The 26808-nt window shown below is 48.4% G+C and overlaps 1 long non-coding RNA gene across 1 annotated transcript in view; it reads right to left on the bottom strand.

Moving 5' to 3' along the window:
* Nucleotides 1-26321, bottom strand: part of LOC115069362 — a 30445-nt gene extending 4124 nt beyond the window's left edge. Inside the window, exons 1-2 of the long non-coding RNA XR_003848637.1 lie at nucleotides 26136-26321; nucleotides 16900-17014 (exon numbers count right to left, since the gene is read on the bottom strand). This is a non-coding gene — a long non-coding RNA (uncharacterized LOC115069362). The remainder of the gene's footprint in view (nucleotides 1-16899; nucleotides 17015-26135) is intronic.
* Between the last annotated feature and the right edge of the window lie 487 nt (nucleotides 26322-26808).

Below are 26808 nucleotides of genomic sequence, written 5' to 3'. Positions count from 1 at the left end.
AGGTGGGTCCAATCCCTTCTCTGGGCCTCACCTAGATATGTCCTCCAGGATCTAGAAAGAGCCCACTGGAGGAGGTTCAGATACCTGTATCTTATAAGTGAGGGACCTGGGCCCAGCCCAGCCCTTGCCTTTGCCTCCCTCCAGGCATTTGCCTGGAACAGACAAAGCCCCTGGCAGGGTGATATCCTTTGATTTGATTCAGAAGCCATTTTCCCTCCCTACTTGCCATTGTGCTGAGCTTCACCCCCTTTCAAATTGTGTGATGAAAGCACCAGGCTATTTTAGTCCAATTTTCTCCTCCTGATGTGGAGAGGCGATGGTGGCATTAAGATCTGGTACCTGCTGTTCAGAATCAGAGCAGGAAGTAGGAGGTAATGAGGGCTATTGGGCAGGAACTGAGCCTGTCCCTGTCCTCCCCCATTTCCCCAAGCTCCTTGCCACAACCCACATTGAAAGGAGCCTCCCGGCAGGGAGCCCTCACTTCCCTAACAGTTTGGATCCTCCTTGTGCCTGGGCAAACCATCCGCATTTCCCCAGCCTGGGTTTCCTCGTCTATGCAATGGACATTAACACTTTTCCTCAAAGAAAGATCAAAATAAGAAGTGTTTTGAAAAACTAAGGAGGGCCCAGGCATTGGAAACCTGCTGTGCCCTCATGCTCAGCATAGATTATCCACCATCCTTATCACCTCTCTCTGTGGGCAAGGAGGCCATATGCAGAAGTTCAATGTGTGCTTTTTCTCTCCTCAAAAACACAGACCTCTGCCATCCTTATGATGCCCCAGGCTTGGAATCCTGCTTGGACTACCTCATTCAAACATCATATCACCACCTGGGGAAGCTACCATTACCATCCCGTTGGGCTATGAGAAAACAGAGGCAGAAAGCATTTCAGTGATTTTTCATGGACTCTCTTAGTGACTAGCTGACAGGCATCTGAGCCTGGGTGGTCTGAGCCCCCATACTCCCTTGGCCCATGCTCCATCACAGACCACCAGGCCTCCTGATTCCAAGGATGAGACACTTAAAGACAAGGGAAGGAGCCAACCTGGCTCTGGTCAGCTTGCCCCAGGCATGGGGCAGGAGCCCCAGGGCAAGCCATAGCCTGTGGATCTCAAAATCTTACCAGGTATCAAAGGAAGAAGCCCAGTGAAGCACTAACTGCAAACACACAGACTCTGCTTTGTCAGGCAGAGGGATGCAGGTTGGGGAGGGGCCCAACTCCACTATGCTCCTGACTGCTCCCACTTGGCACCTCAGCCTGAAAGGCAGGCAAGCTTCTCACTGCCGGCTAACTGCGGAGGTACAGGGGCTGGGGCCAGAGGAGCCCCAAGGTGGCAGGCCAGTCTTTATCTAAAGCATCTCAACACTACCCCCACCTCCCACAGAGGCAGAAGACCCCATCAAACCAGCCTCTCCTCCGCCTTCCCCACTTCCCTGGGCCAGTTCCCTTCTTCCTGAGTGTACCCCTTCTTTTACCAACAGACATCCCTAGAAAGCCTGTTTGGGGCCAGGTATAAGGACTTGGGCTGGGGACCCAGAAATGAAAGGACATCACCAGCAAAGGAGGGACCAGGTACAGTAAGCCTTTCCCCTCGGTGTGTGAAGGACTAGTGGTGGCTTCAGTTGAGCCCCGTGGAGCCTGAGAAACAGGCCTGCATTCCAAGAATCACTGAATGCGTCAGAGGAGGCTCCCTGGAGCACATCCTGGGAACCCTGACCTGACCTGTCTCACCCTCTAGTGCGGCTTCCCACACCTCATGGTGCTGAGGCTTGAAGAGAAGCAGAATTTCCTGACTTGCAGGCTCCACCCTGCCCTCAGACAGCATGGCAATCATAAGGATGCCAGGTGTCCAGTGAAGAGGGGCAGAGGCAGTGTCCCTAGTTCTCTGACTAGACAGAAAGAAGGTGGAGGGATTTCCTCTCCCAGTCAGGAGATGCCATCTTGGCTCCTCTCTCCCACAGTAAATTCTACTCTACAGCACCAGGTCCTAGATGGGCCCCTCACCCTGTAGCCCTGTAGCCCTGTAGCCCTCCACCCCATGTCCAGACACTGACTTAGCTCTGGGTCCCCCATATCTACAGCCATCTTTTGTCAGCATAGCCTTGTGCTGGGAGGCAAGGGAGCATCATCAGGAGAGAGAAGACAGGAACAGCCAGAGACCCATCTTCTGTCTTCTCCTGTATCCCAGTGTCCTCACCCTTCCCATGGCCTGCTCCTCCTGATAAGGCTGTTCGTTCTGGGAAAAACCTACAGGTGAGAGCAGGAACCAGTGTTCTGCCTCTGCTCTGGTTGGTAGAAGGACAGGAACTGGGAAACTATAGGAGTTGGATGGGCTTGCGTTAGGCCAAGGAGCTCTAAAGACCCTGGTAGAGTCATGTGCTTAGAGCCCTCCAGCAGCTCCAAAGAGGCACTGCTCAGCTGTTTAGAGCCCACAGAAAGGTCTCCTCACTTGTCTCCTGCCATTCAGGTCACAACTGATCCTTGTTAACAGGAAGGCCACTTAGACAAAGTAGTCACCTCTTTATTTTATAGATGAAGAAACTAGGGCTAGGAGAGGTTCCACTTGCTCCTCAACCAGGTCACACAGTAGGGAAGTCACCCAAGCTGAAGGTGTCTGCTGCTGATCAAGTTCCTTAGGATGGCCCAGATAACTTAGCTGCGTAGTAGTCATGGAAGGACACGGCTGTCCCTGGTGGATGCCACCTCCTTCATCAAGAGGCCAAAACAGAGATGAAGAGATGATCCCACTAAAGGAACCAGTGGGGAGGGGGGGTGCTAATCTGTTCCAGCAAGACCTTCCCTTCATTTGCCCCTCCCACCTGCTTCCTTCTGCCTCACCTATACCCAAGAGGGATCAGGAACTGGGCAGCAAGCTGGAAGACGGTGTAGAAGCCAGACAAACCAAGGCTCCAGGGCCTCCTTCCTACTGCAGGCTTTACACTCGAGTCAGGCAAGGGGAAAGATGTGAAATGGATGTTAAGGTTTAATTAATAATCCTGTTTCTGTCCTAGGAGTGAGCAGAAAAGACATAGGCTTGCCTGAGTTTTCATCTCAGGCAACTATTCCTCTGGTAACATAGGACAAAAGGCTTTGGAACACAGAAATAAAATGTTGTCAATAGACCCCAGTGCCTGTCCTGATAAATGTGAACTAAAAGTATCATTATTCCTAGGTCTTCTGGATCCTGTCTGCCTTTAATGGAGCAAGGATACTACATGTACACTCAGGGGCATTTTCATTCTGGGGTTATCCTTCTGTTTCTCTGTTGGGGGCACTTCTAGCTACAGCCCTGCCATGAACCCACTCTGGGTTTGGTCTCTGGCCCACCTGGGGCCAGTTTCCCTATGTGCACCAGAAAGGGGCAAAGAAGGTCTTTTCAAAAGGCTGGCCCATCTGAACTGTTCAGAGATAGAGCCAGGCCCTCTCATCTGCAATCTCAACAAACCCTAAGTGTACCGATCCAGGAAACAAAGCCAAAGACTGTGGCGAAGAAAAAAGCAAAATTCAGAAAGTTCATGTCATCTGACTTTTGGCTTCTTCTGAGCAGTTTGACAGTCAGTAGCACTGGGCCACAGTCCTGGGCAGTGCCTTTCACCCAGAATGAAAGCTTCCTTCTGAAAGCCCTTCTTGCTCCTCAGCACCCCATCCCTCATGTTAGCTGCCATTTATGACTGAGCTTGTGCTGTCTCTATAGCAGAAAGCTGTGTCTCTGTCACAGAATCACTTTCAAAAGTTGATGTTCAAACTGGAGAATAAGACATTTTTTTAATCGCAGACACTGTCCTTGCAAAGTCAAGGGCTGGAGCAAGTCTGGCTCCCAAACACCTGCTCCTACTTGACCTTCTGGCCTTAGGCTTCTAATAAATGCCTGTTCTTGGGATACTCCAGGGATTTCTTACCTTACCTGCTGTTCCTTCATGTACCAACAGAACAGAGGGGTCTACATGGTTCCCCAATTAAGGATGTTTCTCTGGGCTCTCCCCTCCCCCCACTAAGGCACTATTTTGCTGAAAGAGAGCCCCTGCCTCATCTTAAAAGGTGTCAGGTCTGCAAGATACAGCAGCCAGGCCAGGCCAGAGACATGGGGAGCTGAGAGACCTTCCTGGGAAATCTTAGTCTTAGCCCTTTACAGACCCCCACATGGAGAGGGAGCTGACAGTGGAATAAATTCAACCCCTTCAGCCCTCTCCCTTCTTCACTCTGACAGAGTTGTTATGACAACCAGGGTCCACCCTTGATGCCTAAAACACTCAAAAACAACAATGAAAATTCCACCTTCAATTCAGAGGAAAGGGGACAAGATCAGGCTGGGGACCACAGCTATGAAGATGCCTTCCCCACAAAGCTCTCCTAGGAAAGACACCCCTAGGAACCTGGGGATCCATGCTAAGTCTGGGCAGACAGTGGAGGGGTGCTAATGTTCAGGGACTTCGTTTTCCTCCCTGGGACTGTACTTCCTTCTGGCACAGTCATTCACAGTTGCAGCAAGTGTCCTATGTGAGTTCTTATGTGTCTCCACTTCTGTCTCCTTTCAGGGACAATTCACAGTGTATGGGGAGAAGGGGGCCCCAGGGCCCCAGAAGAGCAGCTTTAGCCCTGGGATGTAGGCTCAGAAAGGCTTCCTAGCTCCACTTGCCCATGCTGTGTGACCTCAGATAAGGCATTTCCCTTTCTGGTGCCCTGAATCCTCCCACTCCACTCCCTATGCCCCATTTCCTCATTATTAAAAGCTGCATTCATAGAGAAGGCAGGTTCTCACTTACACTGAGGTAAAAATGACTAATACAGCTTCAGGTGGCCTGAGGAACAGGTCTATGAGGTGGTACTTCAAGTCCTGTGGAGTCAGGCAAGGTAGTGAGGGAGCAGAAATCTCTAGAGGTGAACACCCAAGTGGGCACTGACTCCCTGACCCACCCTAGACACTGCCCTCAGAGTGGGCCATTGACAGACTGCTCAACATTTGAGCCTCAGGCCAGGCCCTCACTATATCTTGCCTTTGCCCATGTGGTCAGGATGGCACAGGTGGACCAGCAGCTTGTGCACAGCTGAAGGGCTGAGTGTCCATGGATGACGGAGATGCTAAAGGAGGGCACAAAGCCAATGCAGCACTTCCCACATGCTGGTGCATAACTCAGTCTTAGGTCCACCTTTCACCAAGGCCTTTCCCTCTCAGCCTAGCTTTCTCTTCCCAACATCCCAAGAATGGGTAGACAACATGAGGAGGCCATGGTGTGTATAATGTTCTTCAGACTGAGCTAATGAGGCAGGAGAGCTCACCTTCAGGTCTGTCCGCACATCTTTAAGTGCCTTTAAGTCTAAGATGGGCAATGAAAGAAGGGCCAAGAGACAGGAGGAGAGGCCAGAGGGAAGGTGCAAAAGTCATGAACAAAATAGGCAGCCCAATCCTGAGACCCAACCAAGCCAAGCAAAGGACTGCTTCTGCCTGATGCCCCAGGGCCCTGCTGGCCACATGGATGGGAAGCCCGCTGAATGGAAGCAGGTCACTGAGCCCTGGGTGGTCAACACTCTCTCTAGACACAAGCGGGGCTCTAATTGCTCGTTGACTAATGGAGAGGCTTCTTTGTACTAAAGGTTGGGATGGAATTCCCCTCAAGAAGATCTGGAGCGTAACAGAGTAGGGGAGTATGTCCAATGCCTCTTGGAGCACTGGAGGTATGGGAACATGTCTGGCTTCAGGGAAGGAGATCACAGAGCCAAAGGCAACATGAGGGCTTCAAGGGGCCAAAATCTGGACAGTAGCTTGCAGATACCAAGAGCCAGGGGAGGAAATGCACAGAGGATAGGAACAGCTGGACACATAGGGGACCAGGGAACGGCGAGTGCCTGTATATGTGTGCACATGTGTGCACAGGCTTGAATGTTGTGTGTGCCTGTGTGCTTGGGGGAGGCAGAGAAGGAGGCAATGTCAATCAGAATGGGCTTGAGCTCAAAACTATGAAGAAGTGCAGCAGAGGGCAGACGAGGAGAGGTGAGGTGAGAGGCAGGGAGCCCAACAGGGGGGCTGTGGTTGCCAGGAGAGAGTTATGAGCCCACTAACACCTGACTCAATTCACTCAGCAGATTTTTTCCTGAGCACTTACTTAATGACAGTAGGCAACGCATCTGTAAGGTTGTATGTGCCAAGCACACACAACTGGCTTAACCTGTACAACAATTAAATGCATTAGTAGTGTTTTCACACACATTTTTAAAATCTTTTATTTTTATTTTATGTGTATGAGTGTATTACCTGCATGTATTTGAGTGTACCCTTGTTATGTAATCCCTGTAGAGGTCAGAAGAGGGCAACGGATTCCCCTGGAACTAAAGTTATAGTCAGTTGTTAGCCGCCATGTGGGTGCTAGGAATAAAACCTGGGTCCTCTGCAAGAGCAGCCAGTACTCTTAACCGCTGAGCCAACTCTCCAACCCCTTCATACACATTTTATAGATAAGAAGATCAAGGCATGAGGTGCTGAGGGATTCTGGTGTCACACCCAAACACTCCACAATCTGGGCTCTGCCCTTCTACGTTCCTGCTGAACCCACACAGGATGGGCAATGCATGAGGTATTAGGGACAAATAAAACATGATCCCCACAGGACCTGGCCAGCTATGCTGACACCTAACCCCTGCAGGCAGGGGTTGAGGTGGAGAAGTCTTGAAGTAAGCCAGAGCTTAGAGATGTTGCAGAGAGGCAGAATACGGAGAAGGAAAGGCTGGAGGCACTGGCCAGGCTTGGCTCCCCCAAGGGGATCTTTCTGCCTCTCTGGCTTCATTCTGAGGTCCAGGTGGAGGTGGTGTGGGAGCCACACACATGGTGACAGGTTCTTCTGCTGCCTCAGCCCTGATATGCTGTTCTACCTCTCCAAGGATAGGTGACTACCAGTGCATCAGCTATCAAAGGTGAACTGCCATGGCTCCCTCCATGCTCCCCTTTCTCTTTAAGATCTCAGGCACATCAGAGCAGAGTAACTTACAAGGAACTTCTCTGAGACCTCCTGGGTGGCTCCTCGTCTTCTGCGTTCCTTGGACCACAATGGACTTCATTCATGACTACAGACTCTTATTAAGTTAGCAAGTATTTAATGTTCCCTTAAATGAATTATAACATCAATGTATGACTTACATAATTATATATGAAGTAGATAATTTATATGTAATCACGCATTAATTATAGCATTCTTCTATGACTTCAACAACCAGAACCTATTTATCCTAGCACTGGCCTGGATGGGGAGACAGAGTGAATGGGTACACGAACCCTGAGCAGGTCTACCACAGACCCACCCTCCTCCATAGAGCTGACAGCTCCCAGGAAGCAGGCCAGGTGGCCAGGTGAGGCCTTCCCAGAAAGTTAAAGATGGCAAAGCAGGGCCAGTTTCCCAATCCTGGCAAGGCAAGGCAGGAGTAGAGTCAAGGAAGACTTCCTGGAGGGAGAAGCCCAGCTGGTAAGTGCCAAAGCGACAGGGAGAGGGAAGGGGGTGGATGAGAGAAGTCAGAAGACAGAGTTAGGGAATGAACTGGGAGACTAGATAAGCCTAACTCTAAGACCAGAGGGAGACAAGTGTGATGTGTGGTATTGGGAATGTTGGGCACTCATGGTAGGACATAAGGGAGGGACTACAGGCCAGGCAGAGAGACTCCCTTGGCCAAGGACATGAGAGCCTACACTGGAGAGGTTCATGAATATTTCCAGCAGAGCAGCAAGCCACAAGATCCCACTGAGAAGTCTCTGGGAACCAGAGCTGGGAAGTGCGGACCTGTTTGGAGGCTGTGGTCTAGGTGAGATACAACATATAGACTAGACTGGTCATGGTGGTAGAAGAAAAGATGGGCTCATGGTGCCTGGTGGCTGCCTGTCAAGGTGGATGAGCAGTATGTGGCCTGTGGCCCACAGAACAGGAAACAAGGGTTGGTTCACTGCTGTAGGTTATAGAGGAGAACAGCTTTGAAGGGTGTGATAAAATGATCCTGAGTTCTGTTGGATCCCTGAGGAACCTTGGTCTATACCAGGAGCATGTCCAGGGTGCAGCTGAACACAGGACCCGGCTCAGGGTAAGAATCAGGCTGGAGAGGGGTTTCAGAGTCAGCATAGAGAGGAGGTCTCTGCAGTCCTTTCAAGGTGGCCTTTTGAAGACTTCTACAGAGTGAGCACACTTGCCTATATTCCTTTCCCCACCTCTGTAAAACCTCCACTATGGGACAGAACAGGACAAAGACAGCTGGAGAGAGGATAATGGGAACTAAGCTAAGTGCCTGGGGTGGGAGGCCACAGGCAGTGAGCCAAAGTCTGCTTGGATGTACTTAGGGCACAGGGTTTCCCGATCCTTCCAGAAGTGAGGCTGAATATAGGATCAGTGATGCACATATCCTTTAAAGACTTTAGACCTGCCCCCACCAGTCTCTAAATCCCCTCTCACCTAGCTGAGCAGAAAGGTTGACTATCAGAAGAACTTAGCCCAGAGGTGGCCTGTCTTGGTGTCCCTGGGATTGTAACGGGCATAGGGGATGAGGCATCACAGAATATGGGGGGGATTATTGTTTGGGTGGTGGGACGTCAGCCTCCAGCTTCCACTCCATTTTCAGACAGCTCAACATCCCCATAAGGGATGAGAGAACTCTGTTCTAGAAAAACGTATCAGCTCAAGTGGAAAGAGCTTGAGAAAGTCACATCTGAGCTTGCCCCCTGAGCCCCTCGAGGGAAGCTGGAAGACCACAGGTGTGTCTGTGCAGAAACTCTCATGTCAGATTGGTGCCTCTGTCTTGGATATGAACTTCTATAAGGAGCTCTTCATGCCTTAGAAACGGCCCCAACATGAAGGGTTTAAGACAGAGAGGAGCAAAGGAGGGTCCAGACAGAAGCAGAGTTAAAGGACACAGAAGACAGGGAGTGGAAAAATGAAGATGTAGGTAATGTCCTGAAAACAGTTAATAAAGTGTATTGGAGAAACAGATTTTTAAAAGGACAGATTGCTATTTTTGAAAGAATATTCATTGAATAAGTGAAAGTTCTTGGAAGATAAAGAGAAAAATATTAGAGCTTAAACTAAATTTTTAATTGAAAAGTTAAAAGACTGAAATATATTTTGGAAAACAGAACAAACTGATAAGGAAGAACAGACACGAAACAGGAGTTTCAAAGCAAAAGAATCTAGCATCTCACTAACGGGAGAGTGTTTAAGGAGAAGACACGAGATCAAGAGCACAAGAATGTGAGTGTCCGCTTTGAAAGTCTCCATGAATTATGGAATAAATCACAGAAGACAAGTTAAGGCATGCAATTCATAACACCAGAGACAGAAAACTTTAAAAGAAGAACTGATCATATGCACAGGATGAGGCAGAGTTGTCAGATGTTTCTGCAACACTAGAAACCCAAGCACGACCAAGCAACACCTCCACAGGCTTTAGAGAAGCTTATTTGCTCCTTAAAATTTCATACCTAACAATATAAAATACCAACATCCAAATAAACTGAAAAGAAAACACACACACAAAAAAAATGGAGCTAATACAGGGAACAGAAAGAACACTGAGCATTCTCTTGTGGTTGGCGTCTGAAATAGCCCCAACCCCAGCCTCCAGTGCTTAAGCTGTGGTCTGCAATGCAGCAAATCAGAGGTGGGGCTCTGAGGAAGTGACTTGATCACAAACCCTCTAACCTAATCAGTGGGGTCCACTGGTGGATGTGTAGTTCCATGACATGATTGGGAGGTGGTGGAACTTAGAAGCGAAGCTGTAGTTGAAGGCAGAGGGGTCTTCATGCCCTTGGGGTCTATGTGTGGTTACCAGCCCTTCCCTTTCTTGCTCATTCCCTCCTTCATGGTCCTCCTGCAGTGAGCAGCTCTGCTCTGTGAATAGTCTCCTGCATGATGCATGGCCTCCCCACAGCCCAGAAGCAACAGAGCCAAGTGAGTGTGAACTGAAACCACTGAAACCATGAGCCAAAACAAGCCTTTCCTTGTCTGGGTTGTGTAGTCAGGTATTTTGTCACAGTGACCAAAAGCTGACTAATAACGTTTTTTTCTGTACAGGGGAAGGGAGTGAACCCAGGGTCTCAGGCACACTAGGCAAGCATACCATGCCAATGAGCTGCGTCCTTAGCCTCCCTTCTGCTTTTTTGAAATTTTGAGATAGGGCCCTACTAAGTTGTCCAAGTTTCCCAGGATGCTCCTAAACTCTCTAGTACAAACAGGACTCCAATTTTTAACCCTCCTGCCTCATCCTCCAAAGTAGCTGAGATTACAGGCCTGTACTACCAGGCTCAGCTTTAACACACACTCTTATTATAATTAATGATTTGAGAATTTCATACATGCATACAGTGTATTTTGGTCATATTCAGTACGCCATTCCTTCCCCTAACTCCTAGTCACTCCCCATCCCCAACACCTCTCAACTTCATGTTCTCTTTCTCTCCCTCCCTCCCTCCCTCCCTCTTTTAAACTGCTGTCTCTAATCTGTGTTACTTATTCATACATGGGTGTGAGGTCACCCACTGTAGCCTCCAGGGGCCACACCCTTAAACAAAACTGATTCTCCCTCCACTAGCAACCATCAACTGTCACAGCTTCTCAGCTAGGAGTGAGGGCTCATGAGTCCCTCCCTGATCCATGTTGGAATGTTGACTGGCTTGATCTTGTACAGGTCTTGTGCAGGGGACCAACCACAGCTGCTGTGAGTTCATAAGTACAGTGGTGCTGCCTGTTTAGAAGACACTTTTATCCTGGTCCTCCCCAACCTCTGGCTCTTACAATTTTTATGCCTCCTCTTCTGTGATAGTCCCTAAAGTTGTGGGTAGATGGTGTAATATAAATGTCCCATTTATGGCTGAGCACTCCACAGACATGTATTCTCTTCACTTCGAACAGTTGTGATTTTCTGTGTTAAACACCATCCACCACATAAAGAAGCTTCTCTGATGAGAAATGAGAGCTACACTGATACGGATACCTGTAGAAGACAGTAGGTTTATCCCTAGAGCATATGCGTTCCCCAGCTGTGAGTTCTTGACCAGATTTATAGTACCAGGCATGTGCGTCCTCCTGTGGAGAAGGCCTTAAATCCAATCGGAAAGGAATACTACTGTTGCACACACAGGCACATCTTGCCAGGCCAGTCATTGTAGCTTGTCACTTTTTAAACTTCCCTTCCCCAAATAAACACCCCTCTTTCCCCCTTCATATCACCTGTGTTCTATTATCCTCCCTCCCTTAAGATCCTCCCTCCAATATGGTCCCCTTCTAGGTTCCTGGACTTTACAGGTACTCCAAGTTAAACACACAAATCTACAGACATAACACTAGGATTCACATGAGTGAGAACATGCCAGGCAGTATTTGTTTTTCTGGGTCTGGATTACCTCACTTAGCATAATTTTTTCCAATTTCATCCATTTATCCAAAAATTTCATTTTTCTTTACAGATGAATAAAAACTATATTGTGTATAAGTACTACATTTTCATTATCCATTCATCAGTTGATGGACACCTAGGCTGTTTCCATTTCTTGGCCATTGTGAAGAGAGCAGCGCTGAACATGGATGAGCATGTGTCTCTGTGGTAGGATAGAGAGTTCTTTGAGTATATGCCCAGGAGTGGCTGTACAGCTGGGTCGTATGGTAGATCTAGTTCTAGCTTTGTGAGGAAACTCCACATTGATTTCCATAGTTGTTGTACCAGTTTACACTCCCACCAACAGTGAATGATCTAACACACATTCTCCTATGTAATTCTTGTGTATATGCGTGTGTGTGTGTGTGTGTGTGTATGTGTATGTGTGTTGCATCCAGACAGAAAGAAGTTTTGAAGACGGAACATAAAATTAAAATGAACTATTGGAAATTAAAACAAAGCAACAATAACAATAAATTTAAAATAAATAGAAGAGTGGAAAATACCATAAGAGGAATTTATCAGAAAAAACTTTGAAAACCAATAGGGCATAAAGAAAAATATATACCAACAAAATTTTGTGCTGTCCAAAATTCTAGAAAGTAAGGGCAGAGAAAATGATGTTATCAAGGAAATTATACCTAAAAGTTTATCAGACCAGAAGTACATGTTCTATGGGTTTGAAGGACTCACTCATGCCCAGTTCAGAGGGCGAGAGAGATGTGCAGATAGGAATCTGAAGCATGATGAAGAGAATTCAGACCCTTCTGACATGACAGAACTGAGAATCGGGAGGGAGGCTGGTCTGGCTGCTCTGGCTGCTTGAAGGAGAGCAACAGCTGTACTTTAAAGCCAGTCATGACAGCCATGTACTCCCAGCACTGAGGTAGGAGGCAAGCAGGAAGACCAGCCTGAGCTAGGAAGTGGGGCCCTATCTCAAATAGCCAACCAAAGAAGCTCTGGAACACGCTTCTCTCCCACATGTCCATGCTCTGGACTATCATCCATCAAGTTGGAGACATCTTCAGACAAAAAAGCCTGAAAATGCTGCTTCCTATGAGCCCTTTTTCAGGAAGCTCCTGGGTCCAAACCAAAGAGGGGGAAAAAAAGAGATTTAGGATGTGAGGCGCTTAACAGAAAAAAGGAGAGAAAAGACTGTTTCACCATAAAGGGTACTGTCCTAAGACACAGTTGAACAGGAGCTCCAAGAAACTGCAAGTTCAGCAAAAGATAAAAATGGAGGAACTGGGGGTTGGAGAGATGACCCAGCTGTTAAAGGCACTGGTTGCTCTTGCAGAGGACCTGGGTTCAGTTTGCTTCTCAGCACCCCCATGCAGCTAACAACCATCTGTAACTCCAGTTCCAGGGGATCCAACGCTGTCTTCTGACTTCTGTGAGCATTGCACATCACAGGTGCACTTACATGCATGCAGGCAATATCCATAAAATATATACTCATATACATAAAATAAAAATTGGAAATACAATAAAAAGAAGAGAGGAACTAAATGAGGCAAATATGTCACTGAAAGGAGACCATTATTGGCAAGCCAGGTTTAGAAAAACAATTGCTAGGTAACAGATATCAGACAAATAGAAAGTTTAATATGAGGAACACTAGGCATTGTATAAATAAGAATAAACCTTCTAGAAACAATTAGGCTCAGGAATTGCTTTTGTTCAATCACTACAGCAACAGAATAGAAAGTTGTGAAGACTGAAGGAAAGGGAGCAGAAGCATAGAAAACCAAGTCTTATTTGTCATAAAAGGATGGCAAATGCTAACACCTCAAATTGGGAGATGAATGAATAAATGAAATAATGTAAGCATCTACTGAGGAAGATGGAGCTAAACAGCATAGGAAACAGCTGGAAGAGTTAAGGGTGACTGCAGCTTGGCATAAGACTTGCCTGGACTTGCAGAGCAATTGCCACCTCTCATTCTGAGCCTTACATTTAATACAATTTAACTTTAAATATGTGCTGATGCTATTTTAAAAATTCAAGGCTGTGTGGCTCCAATCCAGCTCCTCACACAGTAGGCTCTCAGAGGTACGTTTGGAAGGAGAAACCAGTGGGCCAGGATGGTGGTGAAGAATAAGACTGGGCCAGGCCTAGAAGTCTGCAGAGGAGGTGAGCCCACAGAAAAAAGGATCCTGGTATCTGGAGTGGAAAACATTGCACCACAGTGTCCTCAAGGACAGAATCTATTCATTTATTGCATTGGTGAGTTCTAGAAGTTTCTGCATAAAAGTGAACCACAACAAAAGCCCAACAGGATAAAGGTAAGAAAGCAGGATGCCAGTCACTAGGCAGACAGGGCCTTGAATGTCCCCTTTCAGGTAACTTCACCAGCCCCAGGCCTTTGTGAAGGACCAGACTGCATCCCTGGCCTTTCTCTGCACCTGTCAGCCCAAACATCCTTCTTTTATTCCTTCAGAGCAGTAGTCCTGGGTCCTCTCCACAGCTGAGTTGCCTATAGAGCTTTTCCTACTTGCAGAGCTTGCAGAGAGGCAGATACCACTGGCCTAGGAAGGGCTCAGCCTCAGAATCAATCAAGTCAGGCAGGAGGCACATGCTTCCAGGATCCTTGGGTGCAAGGTCAGTATGTCTGTTTAAAATCTGATATTTTGTTCTTCGTATATTTTTTTAAATTTAATCTTGATGTTTTTGAAAATGTGACTTTACTAAAATATTACAATAACCCTCCCTTATGTTTTCCATGTTTTTAGTTACTCATGGTCAGCCACAGTCCAAAAATATTAAATGGAAAATTCCAGAAATAACTTATAAGTTTTACACTGAGTGCTATTCTGGGCAATGTGATTACATTCATACCGTCCAGCTACACACACACACCCAGGGATGGGAATCATCCCTCAGTCTAACCTGTCCACTCTGTGTATACTACCACCAGCGCGCGGACTGCTGAGCAGCCATCTTGGCTATGAGGTCCACTCTGATGGCACTGCATGGTTTGTCTTCCAGGAACCCTTACTTACTCACATAACAGGGTGTGTGGCACCATGGTCTCCATTTCATCTTATCACCTAGATGTCATGCTACCCAACAGTATCACAGGAAGTATGGGCCCCAGTATATTAAAATATTCTGACAGAAAAAGAATGTTCATCTCTCTCTTACTATGCCTATTCATAAATTTATCTTTACGTGTGGGCTGCAGGTCTTGGGATGATCCCCATGAATAAAAGGAGCTGCTACTTGACTTGGGGTGTCCTGGGGAGAACTGACGTCTTTGCTTGGTGCTCTGCCTGGAATGGAGTCACTGGGCACAGCTGTTACCCCAAAGCCTTCCAAACATGGAGCAAGGTTGACCAGCACTGCATCCACTGTGTAGCAGAGACCAGGAGGGCAGAGGTCAGGGGTGGCAGGGGTCAGGGGACAAAGGGCAGGGGCAGGAGAGCAGGAAGGCAGGAGGGAAAGGGGGCAAGGGACAGGGCAGCCCTGGACTTCTGAGTCCTTCCAGGGGGGAACCAAAAGCCTGACTTGGGGGCTCCCTCTGCTTCCTAGACATCTCAAGAGGGGCAGAATGACTTTGCTGCCCCTTGCCCAAGCTAGGAAATGTCTATAGAGAGGAAAAAAATACATCTATGCAACCCTCTCTTTCTGGAAAAGTCATCCAGATAATCCCTTGACACAGAACCCTTCAATTCTCTGAGGGAGCACATTAAATGCCTGCTCCTTGCTTCAATTGCTACTGCCTGTTATGGTTCTCACTGGGCTGAGGGGAAGCTTGCAATCCAGTAGGGATGAACTTTGATAATTATGACCTGCCACTTGCCAGATGCCATGCCAGGGTTACCTCAATAGCTTTTCAGGCCACTCCAGGGGACAGATACCACTGTCAACTTCATTTTATAGATGAGGAAAATGATGCCCAGAGAGGTCGGGGAATTTGTGAGAGGTCACACAGCTGGTGGAGGGTGAAGCTGGAGTCTGTTCCCTGTTATCCTGACCCTCCTCCTTGCAAGTCATCTGCCATTCTGACTGCAGGAACAGAAATTTCACATGTAGATCAGAGTCTGAAAAGCCGAGACCCCAGAGTGCAGTCATGTGGGAGCCTGGGTGAGTGTGCCTTCTAGCCACTGTCTCTGGGCCTCCGTTTCCTCATCTAAACAGAAGGGATATGAGAGCTGTGATGGCTGTTCTGGCCTTGACATGCCTGTGACTGAGCCACCTGTGTTGGTTTTCAGCAGTCACATGGCCTGCTGTTGTTGGTTTTTATAATGGAAAGGCAGTGGAGGAGTCACCTGCACGTCAGCAGACTTGGTCCTATGATCTGAAATAAAGGTCAGTGAGGACATCCAGGCCAGAATCCTGAAAACCACCTTGCTCATCTTCAGGCCACTATGTCAAAGGGTTTGATGTTGTTTGAACTCTGTGAGTCTTCTTCCCTGTTCTGAGTGTCCTGGCTCAGCTAAAGGTGGAAAGGCAGAGAGGCAGGTCTAGGAAAGTCCTGCTGGGCTGGAATAAGACTGGGCAAGCCTGCTTGAGGGGCCTTGGATGACAGGACGAGGAGAGCATGGAGCCCCAAAGACCTCAAGTGTTCAGGAGAGAGGAACTTCGGGAAATACTGGTTTATGCCTTGCTGTGAGGCAGGCAGGAACAAAGGTTGCCCAGAGCCAAGCCTGGAAGAGATGTTCTCAGCAGCCTGTAAGGGGCAGGGTGGCAGAAAGAGGTCCATGAGCCTCTGATGTGAAGCTGGACCCATCTAGAAGCTCAGGTCCATCTGTGGTCTCACAGGAAGGCTCAGAGGCCCAGGGGGCTAAGCATTTTCTTTCCAGGAAACAGAGTAGGTTGCCAACTTTTCCAGAGCCCAAGAGAATACTAAAAGCTGTGAGACCCAGGAAGTTGCAGTTACAGCCAAGCAGTTCCCTGTGTCATGACCATCCCTCATCCAAGGATCCTCCATAGCCAACTGTGACTACAGACTGAGTTCATAACCAGGACTGGGACCTTGCCCCTTTTGGATGAATGGAAGAGAACTCAGTAGCCTGCTACTGGTTTCTGTCACCATACAGTATTGTGCTGTCTCTCCCCAGCTATGGGAACACACAGTGGCCCCATCTTCCACATGTTGTTTCTCTCAGGGCTGGAGATCAATCCACCCTTTCTTGGTCTTCCTGGGAAATTCTGTGATCACCAACAAAGGAGATTATGGTCCACTATCACACAGAGTCTCAGAGTACCAAAGAGCTGTGATATGATAGGTTCCTTGGTGACTTTGCACAGAAACCCAGGCAATCCGTCCTTGGGTGAGGGATGAGGGGTTTATCTAAATCACCCCCCTTGGAGTGGTCCCAACTCTGGGGGATACTATAGTCCTTCATAAAATTTACAGTGGGACAGCATTCGTTCATCACGCTTGGTTCAGAAGCACTTGATTCTTGTGCATTTTGGGGCTCCATTAAACAGGGGACACAAGAGACTCAGGAGAGAAACAACAGGCCCTGCAGACACCGGTAAGTTCCCTTTCACCTGTGACCTCCTGACAATGGCAGGACCTTCTGCCCTGCCTCCTGTGCTCCTCCTTCCTGTCTCCTCCTTTCTTCCAGAGTGTCTTGGTCCCCAATTACTCTGCACTGCAGGAGGCCTGCCAGGGAAGAAATTAGAGCGACACATCAGCTATTCTATATTTACCACCTGATGGCCAAAGAGGATCTATCTTCTGCACAATTAAATGAAAAGAGTTTTAATATCAGCAGGCAAAGGACTCTAGCAACAATGGAGAATTAGGTTAGAGGCAGCAATTGGATTAGTGCCGAGCTGCAAGTGAAATGAAGACTTGGACACGAGAGGGTTATCCTTCTCCTAGTGACAGGTCCTCCCTTGGTGGGTGTGGGGAGGGTCTGGGATAGAGCTGGATTGGATTCCTGAAATTGGATCAGCTCCCATCCCTAGGGATGAGAGGCCTGATTCCTGTAACCCTCTGTGGAAGAAGGTCTTGCCAGGTGTGGCAGATGAGGGGGCACAGTTGTAGTTGTGGATACTGCCTTGTGCCCCACACCCATATCAGCTGCCACATTCCCAATTGAGAGCTAGACTTCCCCAAGGCTCTGTCATTTGTCCCTCCTCCCTAGGCCATCACCACCTTTCCCCAGGGCTGAGGTTGCCACCCTATACCCTCTGCCTCTTCCCTCTTCCAGTCGAATCTGCAACCATACAGTACGGGTCCTCGAGCCAGCCTCTCCCTCGAGGGTTCAATGGGAGGCAGAGGCATATAAATCCCCAGGTTACTGAAAACACAGCAAAAGATATGTGTAGAAGCCACAGACAATGATGGTCCCTTCCTTATTTTCAATTTCTTAGAGCTGTTTTCCCTAGGTTTAACAAATGCGAAATGCGTGAATGCCCCCAGTTTTGTTCGTGTTTGTCTAGGAGCATATTTCAGAGCTGCCTAGGGAGAGATGGCGTACTGCATCACGTTGATTCTGGCTGCCCTTTAACTTCTCTAGCTTCTGCTACAGCCCTGATTGCAAGCCCAGAGCCTTTAATGAAAACTACAGTAAGACTTTCTCATATGTTGCCTGTGTGTGAGTGTCACATCTCCTATCAGAGCCCTGGGAAGTGTATAAGCCAGGTTTGCCCTATGAAGACATGTAAGTCCCTGTCTTGTCTCTCTGGACAACAGAAAGGAAAACTCCACAATTGGGTCTTGTCTGATCACCTTCTGCCTCCTCATTGACACCAGGTCCTTCCTCTTGCCCAAATCTTCCAGGAAGAATCCAAGTTTGTTCAAAAGGAGACAGGAGTCAGCTGGAGCAAACCAGAAAACACCTGTCATTACCCCAAACTCTCATATCTGGCAAGCCCAAGTATGAACTTGGGATCCTGGATTGTTATCCCCAGTACAGGAAGCAAAATTAAAATTCAGGAAGTAAAATGCCCTCCAAAGAAGTAGTATTAGGGCTGGAGAGATGGCTCAGTAGTTAAGGGCTCTGGCTATTCTTGCAGAGGACCTGGATTCAAATCTCAGCACTCACATCGTGCCTAACAACCAACCATGACTACAATTCCAGGGCTCCAATACCCTCTTCTGACCTCTGCGGGCATTGCACAACATGGGTGCACTTACATGTGTGAAGGCAATATAGTCATATACATAAAATAAAAATAAATAAATAAATAAATAAATAAATAAATAAATAAATAATAAAATATTTTAAAAAGAAGTAGTATTATCGAAGATGGAACAGGACCTTCTAGTCCCAAGATAATGAACAAAGAGCAAAAGTAACCCGTAGAGCAGGTATCACTGTAGGATTGCACATTCTTACCACATAATCAGCATGATGAATAAAGGGTAGGTTTCCTGATATTCCACACCGAAAGCAAGAATACAAAAAGAATTGCTATAGAATGACTTCTAAATGCATCTGAAAGACAACAGTCACTCCTGTGTAGCCATAGGGTCTTTGTCTCAAGATACTCTCAGATGCCCAAATGTTCAGATGGCCAAATTCTTTATACAAAACAGCACAGTATTACATGTCACACACACACACACACACACACACACACACACACACACACACACATCTTATATATTTAAATGGGGTCTCACAGGGACCACTGTATACACATGGTCTCAGAGGTGTTCAAGGACCTCTGTACTCATGCTGTTCATGATTGTCTGTTACTTAGCTTAAAATATATTGGACTGCAGTAACGAGTGGCCCCACCTCTTGGTGATGCCAAACTGCACAGCTTTTACGTAGTTATGTTTCTTTCCCACTATGTGTCAGCTGGGCCTCTGTTTTGTGTCCCAGACAGATTCAACCTCTTCTGGAGCCTGAGGGAAAAATCCATTTGGAGCCACATGTACTGTCTCTTAGTGCTTTTGCCAGAAGACATATCCCACCTCTCCTACAGTCACAGGACACAGTCTGTCATGTGGCCACAACTATCTGCTTGTGGACACAGATGGACTGTAACCATATAGTACATAGAAAACAGTCAGCAGCAACCTGTGGTCTCAGCCCCCAGGAGAACTACAAGGGCCTTTCCGCTCTCTGTACTCTTATGAAAATTCCAGAAACTGAAACCAAACATGACACATTGTGAATGTGGTTTTTGTAAAAATAAACAAAAGTTGAAAAGGAACACTTATCATGTTCAGAGAGGCCTGGGCTGCACACCAAGGATGTTTAACAAGTCTATATCCATTAAGCTGTCTCCAGTGTCTGAGGTGTCTGTGTGTCATTTTTCATGCTTAAACATCTGACCTGCTTGCTTGTTTCCACAGCCAGTAGTCTAGTAGGGCTTGCCTTCCTCATCCTGACTACTTCATAGTCCCAAACAAAAGGGAAGTCGTTCTTTTCTGACAGAGTCCAGAAAGTGTCCTAAAGATTTTAGAAGGTGGCCCATGTAGTTGTTCCCTAGTGTCTCCCTGGAGGTCCCCACCTCATGCTCCCATTGCAACTGATTTTCTTGGTCCTTCTTCTTAGCAGCTGTTGTAGGCACCTCCACAGAGTCCCTCTATCCCTCCATTTTCTCATGTGTGAAGTAGAGAAGTTAACAGTCCTGCCTCACTGGGCTTTGCTGAAGCTTGATGAAGATGGCGCAGTTGACATGCTTAGAACATAAAGTCAGTAGTGTCTACAGGAGAAAATCATTGGCTATCTTTAGAAGTAGTTCAGCACCTTCCACATCCTGGACTTTTGTGAATGATGTTTCCTAGGCATGAGCTATGTGTTTATTCTTCCTCACCGGCCTTCGGCTGGCTTGAGGTGGGAAGAAGGTCCCTCCCTCCCTTAGATGCCCACAAGGAAGTCAGAGGCTGTCCCATGTCTGCCAGTGTTCCACTTGATTTTCTCCTACCTCCTTCAGAGCAAATATAGGTCACCAATTTCCTTCAAAGACCATGCTAGTCTTGTGTAAAGAATACCAACTTCTCTTCTAGATATATGTCTCACACATTCAAGAGGCTCCATGACTCCGACTCTAGTATTTTTCTTTCCCTAGCAGAGTCCTGACCGTGGGATCCATAAGCATGCATGGCCTAGGCAAAGTGCCTTATTCAAAAAGCCCAACTCCCAGATGAGTCAGCTGGGGCTGCTATAACAAACACCCCAGCCAGGGAGCTTCCACTGCAGAAATCTGTCTCCTCACAGTCCTGGAGGCCAAAAGCCCAGGATCGAGGCTTTGACAGACTGTGGGGCCTGTGGCCCTTCTCTTTGGCTTGTAGATAAGCATTTTCTCTGTTTCTTCATACGACTTTCCGTCTTACCTTCCTCTGCCCTGATAACCTCTTCTCATGAGTACCCCAGTCATACTGGCTTGGAGCCTCCCCAGGGACATCATTTTACCTTAATTACTTCTTTTAAAGTCCTAGTTAGGCTGCAGGTGCAGCTCAATGGTAGAGCACCTGCCTAGCATGTGTGATCCTAGATTCTACACACAGTATTGCCAAAAATAAAAAGTTCTATAACTAAATGACCATATTCTAAAATAGTGGGATTTGGAATTTTGACATGTGGATTTAGGGGAGACCTGAATAGCCCACAGCACCTGCCACTCTCAAGATGCAGCCCTGGTGTCAGGGGGATAAGTTTCTGTTCATCTCACAGCAGGTCTATGCTATGAGCTGCTTGCTCTGTTACCCCGCCTCTAGCCAGCTCCTCCACCACCTCCTCAAAGCTGAGTTCCTCTCCTGCAGGAAGTCTTCTCTCTGCCCCAGCCACAGCCCCTTCCTGCCTTTCAGCCTCTCAACCCCTACCCCTGCTTCTCAGCCTGGGTTCCTATAAAGGAGGTAATCACCCAGCTGGGCCCTGTACAGTGTGTAAGAACAGGGTCATGTAAAGAGATGAGGGAAGGAGGCAAGGAACAGGTCTCTTAGTGTTCTGGAGATAGCTGCTGGGGAAGGCCGCCATAGGCCCTGGAGGAGATATTTAGGATTTGGGAGCAGGAGTGTACCTCGATCTATTTGTCCTCCCCAATCCCTTCCCTATCAAAAGGAGCCCCGACCCAGTCCTCCTCAGTAAGAGTGAATGGCTAGCAGATGGTCCAGATGTTTCCAAGGATTCCTACGCCTCCATGTCCTGAGAGGGCCAAAGGGCAGCCCTGTCGTTTCCGGGTGGAGAAAAACAAGGCCAGTGAACTTCCTCATCTTCTCCCCACTTGTGCTTCAAATCCCTGCCGTCTGCCTCTATTGCCTTGACTGGTTGCTCTTTTGGCTTCAGGCCTCACAGCTGCAAGCTGTTCTACTGTGGATAAGGAGGAATCAAAGGCAAGGACCAAGCCAATCTTTGGGATCTGGTATTATTTGTTATTGTCAATGTGTTGTATCACTGGAGCAGTCTCTGGCACATAGGACAACAGAGGTTCAACAGAAATTTTTAAATACATGAATAACAAAGATGTGCAAACTGTCTCTGAATCCAGTGTACTGTATGGGTAGAAGCATGGTGGAGATGGCAGAGTCCTCTCTGTGGCCCAGTCAGTGAGGGCCCCCTGGAGCACCAAGAGAAAGCAGGAAGGGTCTGAAGCAGTGAACTTGACCTCTACTTCTGCGTAAGGAGAGCAGGAGTAAAGAGAAAGTTCTAAATGCTAGTGATTTAGTGAGTCCTCTGTCACTGAACATGCAAGGTATACGCCATGGCACTGTCCAGAAGAAGCTGAGGGCTGCAGGCCTGATGGTGACAGAGCTCTGAACCAGACCTGGCTGAACCTCCCTCCAGCACCTGGTCAAGCCCCTTCCTTTTGTTAGCCCAAGTTTCTTGGTCTCCTATGTGGCAGGAAGAGGTCAAAAGCCCCTCTGTCCCTAGTAATCAGGTTTCTTGAGGCTTGAAAGAGTCTGTCCCAAGAGGGTAGACTATGCTCTACCCAGGTCTGCTCAGAAGGGACTGTCCATCCCCAAAGGAGAATGGGGAGCACGGGAGTTCAGAGCCCTGGTAAGATTAGGCGTGCAAAGGGTTCGGTGAGAACTGACTTTGCCCTGACTCCCACGCCTTCAGCAAGCCCTGCAGGCTTTGGGAGCTCTGAGTTCCATGGCCCCAGGGGTGCTGGAACATCCATGGAGGCTTAGTGGGGTCAGGGCCATGGCATTCTCTGGGAGAACCCAGACTGCATGCAGGGGCTCCGAAAAACATGTCTAGAGCAGTCAGAGGGCCTCAGGCTGGAAGGCAGGAGGTCTGGTCTCAGCCCCCATTTGGATTCAGATTCTTAATGTGGCCCTGGGCAAGTCATTCTCCCTGCCTCTACCTGCTCACTGGAAGTTTCTGAGTTACGAAGAACTAAGGTTTGGCCTGGGGTGCCCATAGAAACGGTCTCCTGATCAGGAGGCCCTCAGCCTCCCCAGGCTATGAGCCCTGGGAGGGAAGTGTAGATAGACTCTCTGCCTTGAATATATGTGTGAGGAGTCTTCTCCACAAAACAGGTTTGCAGGAGGCAGTGTGGGGCCAAGCCCTGGAAGGATCCCACACAGGGAAAGGTCATGGGCAAAGAGAAGCATCAAAGGCAGATCTGTAGGTGATCTTGGCCTCAAGGGACTTGAGAAGGAAGCTTTGGGGAACTCAAAGGAAAATCAGAGTTCCAGTCCTCTTTATACCTATTTTTATTCTATTTCATTGCCAAGCACTTTTCTTACCTTTTCTTCCTATCCCAAAAATGTAGTTTCTTCCTCATCATAATGATGTATTGGGCATTTAAAATCTATAAGACATGGTGTCAACTAATTGCCCATCACCACAACCCAGTAAGTGAGACGCAGCTGGAGACATGCGATACCAAACACACTAAACAAAGACTTCTACACTTTGGGGCCATATACTCCAGTGCAGAGAGAGACAAATGATAAGAAAGCTAAATAAATGAGCTAAGTGGTGTTTTCATAGGAGCTGACATGCAGAAGGATGTGAAGTGAGGGAGCACCAAAAGGCCTGGAAAGGCTCCCGCTGTTGAAGGGGCCATCTACTCAGGGGCCTCACTGAGGTAAAAGAGTGAGCCATGTAGGCACCTGACCTGCAAAGACTCTGGAGAAGGAACAATAAGTAGGCCAGCATGCTGGAGCTTTGTCAATGAGGAGAAAAGGGAGACGGTCCTACAAGGCAGGACACATAGGCCTTTCAAGCCTTGTGGATTCCTTGGACAGCCCTCAGCATTTCATCTTGAGGGAAGTAAGGAGCCTTGGGAGGACTTGACAAGTAACAGAATTTCTTTTGAGTGACAGAGACTCCAGGAAGAGCAGGCAGGGTTGGGGAGTTGACTGGCTACCATATTGTTCAGTGACTCCAACCCCGACTTGGACCCAAATCCAGCTTATTCCAGATTCTAGGTGTCACCACTGAGGAGGAAGAAGCCAGTCAGTCCTGAAAGTGAGCCCTGGGCTGAGTCCTTGGCCAGGGAGGGAGGCATGAGAGTCTGCCCTGCCAGGCTCTGAGCTGCTCTGAGGGAGTGTGGGTTCCTGTGGTGTTTCAGTTCCAGTGGGCCTAAGAATAAGTGTCTGTCCCTCCAGCTCGGGCTGCTCACTAAGGAGGGGTTAAGTGAGAGAAAGGGGAATAGTGAAGCCCTGGGGCTGAGTGAGCCTGGCTGGGCTCAGGGATTGCTCAACAGGCTCTACTAGAGCCAGACAGACTCCCTTCGGCCTGGTCCCCTCCCCACATGCCACAGTCCATTTCAAAAGACTAACAGAATCCCTCAGGGCAGGGCTGGAGGAACTAGCAAGAGCCACTACCCAGGGTTCAGAAAGGAAAAGGAAATGACCAGGAAGGGAGGGTGGTGAGGATCAGACCCCTTACCCTGAGCCAGGGCATCCAAAGCTCAGAGGCACAGCTACAGCTAGGTGGAAACTAGTGACCAAGAGCTGAGCTTAGGACTGTGTAACTTTGAGCAAGCAGATGAAGCTCTCTAGGTCTCAGTTTCTTTGTCTGTGGAATGGGCTGAATATGCTTTATACTTTATGAGGATTCGAGGATGATAGGGCTGGAGAGATGGCTCAGAGGTTAGGACCACGTGCAGAGGATCTGGATTAAGTTCCTCATACCCACATGCTGGTTCACAACTGTCTAATTCCAGTTCCAGGGGCTCTGACTCTTGCTCTGGCCTCTATGGACACCAGACACCAACACGGTACACATATATATACGCAGGCAAACTTACATATAAAAACTTTTAAGGTTATACAATTGGTGGGCTTAGCACACAGTCTGCATGTGGCAAGTGCTGGTTATACAGGGTCCCTTTCATTATTGCCCAACCCATAATGCTATTGGTGCCCAAATCTAGACCTGGTTCAGCACTAGAGAGCAGGGTTGGCAGGGGGACTTGTAGGATTGACCTGATGGGAGCCTGGTCTGTGGGGAGAGGAGGGGGAAGGAAATTAAAACAGAACACTGGGGAGAAGGCCACCTGCAGCACTTAGCTTAGCCTGCTTTCTCCTTATCACTGCGTCACTGAGACATCATGAAATGCCTGCCTGCACCTGAAGCAATACCAAGCTCTGTCTTCTACTCACTTCTAACTCACTAGAATAGTCAAGAAGTTTCATGTGTTTGGTCACAGCCCAACACACACACAAAAGATTAGCAAGATGATATAAAGTGTCAGCCCCAGTCTGGAACCTGCTGGACTTGCCCATACAAGCCTGGCATAGGCTAGTGGGAGTGTATGTCCATAGCCTTCTGACTGCCTTCTCCAGATCCCCAAAGAGGCACAACAGGGCCCATCAAGGAGACCTAGGTATCAGATGTCCAGTGTGAAAACTCGGTTTAGAAGGCTGCTTCAGGGCCTCTGAACAGAGCCATCCTCGAGGACTGTGCAGGGTTTTGCCTACTTTAGACATATTCAGACAGAGACCAGATGACTGCCCGCCAGTCAGCCTGCTCAGCGTGAACGGGCTCAGAAAGGATCAAGGGACTCAGCAGAGGCCATTTGACATAGCTGTTAGCAGAGACACTTTGCTGCTAGACTGTCAGAGGTCACATGCCAAGCCCATTGTCACTCACGTTCATAGCTGTGTGCAAATCACAGTGCTAGCTAGCTGCCTTCTCCCTATCTGTGAAGAAAGGCTGGTTATAATGGCTCAATGGTTCTTTAAGGAGTGTGTATGCACACACATGAATGCCTGGCACTCAGCTCATTCTTCATTGCTCAGTCAGATGCAGCCGCTCCCTGGCTGCAGACCAGGAAGGTTGTGTGCCAACAAATACCATATGGGGCCTCCAGGTCCACAGCCTCTGTACTGGTGAGCCAGGTTATCCTGGGGACTGGTGGATGGGAGCAGGGTGGACCTGTGTCTACCAATTGAGGCCTTCAGTCAGGTCCACCCTGGAGGACCTCAGCAGACCCCATTCACTGTTCATGAACTCACTGGCCTTGGAGAAGATTCATTCACAAGATCACGGATGGGTCTTTGCAAGGACACAAAATGCTAGCCAAGTCCTCAGCTGAGAAGCCTTGCCACAAGTCTAGGTATGGTGTATGGGGCCATCCTCAGGTTCCTCCATAGGAACACGGAGAGTCTTGAGCCCATAAGTTCAGGAGAGGCCGAGCCTGGGAAGAGAGCTCTGTAGACTGCTGTTCCATTCACTATGTTCCCAGGAGAGCCACCTGAGTTCCCACAGCATCATGCCCCAGACCTTTTTGGACGCCAGGGTTTCTTCCTGATGCACATGCAGCCAATGCCAATACTGAAAGCCAGAGAAAGCTCTTCAGGACACATGCTGTTCAGCCACCCAGAGCCCAGACAGCCTGCCCTCTCTTTAGCCCAGTCTCACCCTGGTGTCAGGAAGTCGTGTCTTCCAGAAGTTCCACAGTGACAAGCCTCATTACCTGACCTCAGGGAGACTCAGTCTCTCCTCTCAGGGGCACAGGGAGATCATGCCTACCTCCTCAAGCTGTGGAGAGGGAAATCAAAGGCTGCATGCAAGTAACCAGCACAGCGCTTGGGCAGCTGCTGGTCAAATAAGAGTTGGGCTTTCTCTTGCTCATGCTGCCCAGCCAGACCCTGTCTTCCCCAGAAGCCTCTGCTCCCAGCAGAGCCTCCTCCCCCCTGGCCTCTTCCGGGAGCCTGGCTCTGTAAGCAGGTCTTGTGGCGGCAGCCGCAGCCTTAATTTTAGTTCTGGGCTGGGTAATTTCCCGTGATTACAGGCCCTGTCAGTACAGCAAGCACTCCAGCTGCTAGGAAGCCAGCAGGCCTCGTCAGGGCAGGGCCAGGCACACGTTCACACACGTGCCTCATGCTTGGGGACACATGTTCCCTCATGTGCATGTTTGTGCACTCACAAACACTTGCACACATATACATGTACATGTACACATGCACACTTACCCATTCTTTCAGGACCAGGAACCAGGGATCCTCAGCCAAGCCATGTGCACACTGCTTATGCCATGTGGATGCTACTGGAGAGAACTGTCTATGACACACACACACACACACACACACAC

This window comes from Nannospalax galili, unplaced genomic scaffold (assembly GCF_000622305.1).
Source record: "Nannospalax galili isolate Female #2095 unplaced genomic scaffold, S.galili_v1.0 scaffold132, whole genome shotgun sequence".
NCBI lineage: Eukaryota > Metazoa > Chordata > Mammalia > Rodentia > Spalacidae > Nannospalax > Nannospalax galili.
This window is presented reverse-complemented; position numbering and strand designations above follow the sequence as displayed.